The sequence below is a fragment of the Salvelinus sp. IW2-2015 genome, unplaced genomic scaffold (genome assembly GCF_002910315.2).
Source record: "Salvelinus sp. IW2-2015 unplaced genomic scaffold, ASM291031v2 Un_scaffold4715, whole genome shotgun sequence".
Classification (NCBI taxonomy): domain Eukaryota; kingdom Metazoa; phylum Chordata; class Actinopteri; order Salmoniformes; family Salmonidae; genus Salvelinus; species Salvelinus sp. IW2-2015.
This window is the reverse complement of record NW_019945984.1, coordinates 18,794-22,661: the sequence shown is the minus strand read 5'-3', so window position 1 is coordinate 22,661 and position 3,868 is coordinate 18,794. Positions and strand designations below refer to the sequence as shown.

Genomic DNA, 3,868 nt, shown 5'->3' with positions numbered 1-3,868 from the left:
GTAGGCCCCACCCACCTAAGCCATCCCCAACACTCGATGGTGTTATTTTAGCGGGCCATGAGGAGACTGTCTGTACTGGTCATTTACAGTGGTGATAGTGGTGATGTCTAGACCTTTTAGGCTGGTTCCCAACCTTTTTTGGTTACTGTACCACCAACTGAATTTTTCTCTGCCTGGAGTACCCCTGAAGTACCCCATCATGTGGATTTTTACCAGTAGGCCTATGGTCTCATGAGTCTTCTCCAGTACCCCCTGTGGTAGACCAACTACCCCCAGGGGTCTTAGTACCCCCGGTTGGGAACCACTGCATTAGGGCATCCAGAAAAAAATAGAAACTATCAAAAGTACAACGCTGTAATATTGAGTCCATAGAAGTTCCCTTCCCTTTAAAGTCTAGTTCCATGGTTAATACTTTTGCTGATAATAGAAAAAGATTCACAAATAACTGTCTTTTTTGCTGACCTAAGAGGTATTTTTGATGGACTAGCCTGGAATGGTTTGACTAGTTGTGTCTGTAGAGCAGGCGTGGTCAACCCATTGATTTTGTTAGTCACTCTCATTCAGATATATTAAAAACTGCAAATATTTCTCCCCGCCCTAAAAATGTGTAGAATTGCAGGAAATTTGTTAGAAAATCTGCCCCTCGATCCACTGCAGCCCTGCAGATGGGTAGCTGCCCCTCGATCCACTTCAGCCCTGCATGATGGGTAGCTGCCCCTCGATCCACTCACCCTGCATGATGGGTACGCTGCCCTCGATCCACTGTAGCACTGCATGATGGGTACGCTGCCCCTCGATCCACTTCAGCCCTGCATGATGGGTACGCGGCCCCTCGATCCACTCAGCCCTGCATGATGGGTACGCTGCCTCGATCCACTTCAGCCCTGCATGATGGGTACTGCCCCTCGATCCACTTCAGCCCTGCATGATGGGTACGCGCCCTCGATCCACTCAGCCTGCATGATGGGTGCCCCCTCGATCCACTGCAGCCCTGCATGATGGGTACGCTGCCCCTCGATCCACTGCAGCCCTGCATGATGGGTAGCTGCCCCTCGATCCACTCAGCCCTGCATGATGGGTACGCTGCCCTCGATCCACTTCAGCCCTGCATGATGGGTACGCTGCCCCTCGATCCACTTCAGCCCTGCATGATGGGTAGCTGCCCTCGATCCACTGCAGCCCTGCATGATGGGTACGCTGCCCCTCGATCCCTGCAGCCCTGCATGATGGGTACGCTGCCCCTCGACCACTGCCGCCCTGCATGATGGGTACGCTGCCCCTCGATCCACTGCAGCCCTGCATGATGGGTAGCTGCCCCTCGATCCACTTCAGCCTGCATGATGGGTAGGCTGCCCCTCGATCCACTGCCGCCCTGCATGATGGGTAGGCTGCCCCTCGATCCACTGCAGCCCTGCATGATGGGTACGCTGCCCCTCGATCCACTGCAGCCCTGCATGATGGGTACGCTGCCCTCGATCCACTGCAGCCTGCATGATGGTAGCTGCCCCTCGATCCACTGCAGCCCTGCATGATGGGTACGCTGCCCCTCGATCCACTGCAGCCCTGCATGATGGGTAGGCTGCCCCTCGATCCACTGCAGCCCTGCATGATGGGTAGCTGCCCCTCGATCACTGCAGCCCTGCATGATGGGTAGGCTGCCCTCGATCCACTGCAGCCCTGCATGATGGGTAGCTGCCCCTCGATCCACTGCGCCCTGCATGATGGGTAGGCTGCCCCTCGATCCACTGCAGCCCTGCATGTGGTAGGCTGCCCTCGATCCACTGCAGCCCTGCATGATGGGTACGCTGCCCCTCGATCCACTGCAAGCTGCATGATGGGTACGCTGCCCCTCGATCCACTGCAGCCCTGCATGATGGGTACGCTGCCCTCGATCCATGCAGCACTGCATGATGGGTACGCTGCCCCCGAATCCACTGAAAAGCCCTGCAAATGAATGGGTAGGCTGCCCCTCGATTCACTGCAGCCCTGCATGATGGGTAGGCTGCCCCTCGATCCACTGCAGCCCTGCATGATGGGTACGCTGCCCCTCGATCCACTGCCGCCCTGCATGATGGGTACGCTGCCCCTCGATCCACTTCGGCCCCTTGAAAGTTGACCATCCCTGCTGTAGACTCTCCACACTAGACGAACCAACCCAACCCCTCCCTCCTCTTCCTATTGGCCTAAGTTTAGTGTCCCACCCACCCCGTGCAAACAAAATGTGAAAATAGCTATTTCTTATTGAGGTGTCTTTCAATGTGACAGTAAGACTTGTGTAGTGCTCTTCTATATGGATCAATCATACAGCATGTTGACTCACAAACCCTTTTCATTCTAGTTTAGTTTCAACCATAAAGGTATTGTGGTTGCTTGTGTCATGATTCCCCAAGGTGCAGTTCACTCTATCAGCCAATAGTAGTTGGTGTTTTGTTCAGGAACTGGACGCCGGTTGGTTGGGGGGGGTTGGTTTTGGATCAACCTCGGATCAGAGGAGAGATTGACCTGAGCTAGCTACCAGCCCCCCCCCCCACTGCTTTATGCAAAACATTTCTCTCTCTGTTTGACTGAGGGAACACCAAAGACCACATTTTTGTTTGTGGTTAAATTTTTATTTTTTATTTTTACCTATCTTTTTTGTGTGTCTTTTATTTGTATTTTTCTACGTTATCATTATGACATCATCCTCTGTCATGCCCAGTAGACTTCTATATCTTTATCTCTGGCCCCAGTCCAGTACAGACAGGGCACTCCACCCCCTTGGCCAGTTTGTTAATATCTCTGTTTACAGCGACGGCTAGTGTTACTTAGTGACCGCGTCAATGCTGGTTCAGACCTACCTGGGTTAAACTAGTATCTGTTTTCTTTATGCCTGGCTGGAGTAACCAGATGGGCTGAGTTTGTGAGACTGTTGTCATTGGTTCCACTGGGCCAGGCAAGCTCAATAAAGCACAGCTCAAATATTCAAAGAAATCTAATACTGTTTGAACCCAGGTCTGCTTGGGTTATCCAGACAGCACCAAAGCCTGGACCTGGTCCCTCACAGAGAAGAACCATATTAGAATCCGTGTTCTATCTKCGACGCTGTCTATTCATAATGCTTCTCGGACGGTAGTAGTAGTAGTAGCAACAGCAGTAGTAGCAGCAGCAGTAATACACACATTAGTACACTCTTAATAGCAGTACTCTGTTTTCCCCTCCGTTCTATCTTTCTCTCTTGTTTTATTTGGATGGATGTGTTCAGTCCCCCCATTTTGACCCCACAGTGTTTGTTTATTGTTGTTGATGACGATGTAGAACAAAGATAAACAAGAGGTCCTGGTGAAGCACGATGAGTGTGTAGAGACCATCACCTCATCAACCTACCCAATACCTCCTGCTATTATTGATCCCTACCCTCCATAACTAGTCTCCTATTGATCTATTACTGACCCCTACCCTCCATAACTAGTCTCCTATTGATCTATTACTGACCTCTACCCTCCATAACTAGTCTCCTATTGATCTATTACTGACCCCTACCCTCCATAACTAGTCTCCTATTGATCTATTACTGACCCCTACCCTCCATAACTAGTCTCCTATCGATGGATTGATCTATTACTGACCCCTACTCCATACCACTAGTCTCCTATTGATCTATTACTGCCCCCTACCCTCCATAACTAGTCTCCTATCGATGGATTGATCTATTACTGACCCCTACCCTCCATAACTAGTCTCCTATTGATCTATTACTGACCCCTACCCTCCATAACTAGTCTCCTATTGATCTATTACTGACCCCTACCCTCCATAACTAGTCTCCTATTGATCTATTACTGACCCCTACCCTCCATAACTAGTCTCCTATTGATCTATTACTGACCCC

The 3,868-nt window shown here is 50.8% G+C and overlaps 1 long non-coding RNA gene across 1 annotated transcript; it reads right to left on the bottom strand.

Annotated features, from left to right (window-relative positions):
- Positions 1–3,402: 3,402 nt before the first annotated feature.
- Positions 3,403–3,862, bottom strand: LOC139026411 (uncharacterized). Its single transcript, XR_011478185.1, has 2 exons — positions 3,704–3,862; positions 3,403–3,562 (listed from the first exon to the last, which is right to left on the bottom strand). It is a non-coding gene; the product is annotated as an uncharacterized lncRNA (long non-coding RNA).
- Between the last annotated feature and the right edge of the window lie 6 nt (positions 3,863–3,868).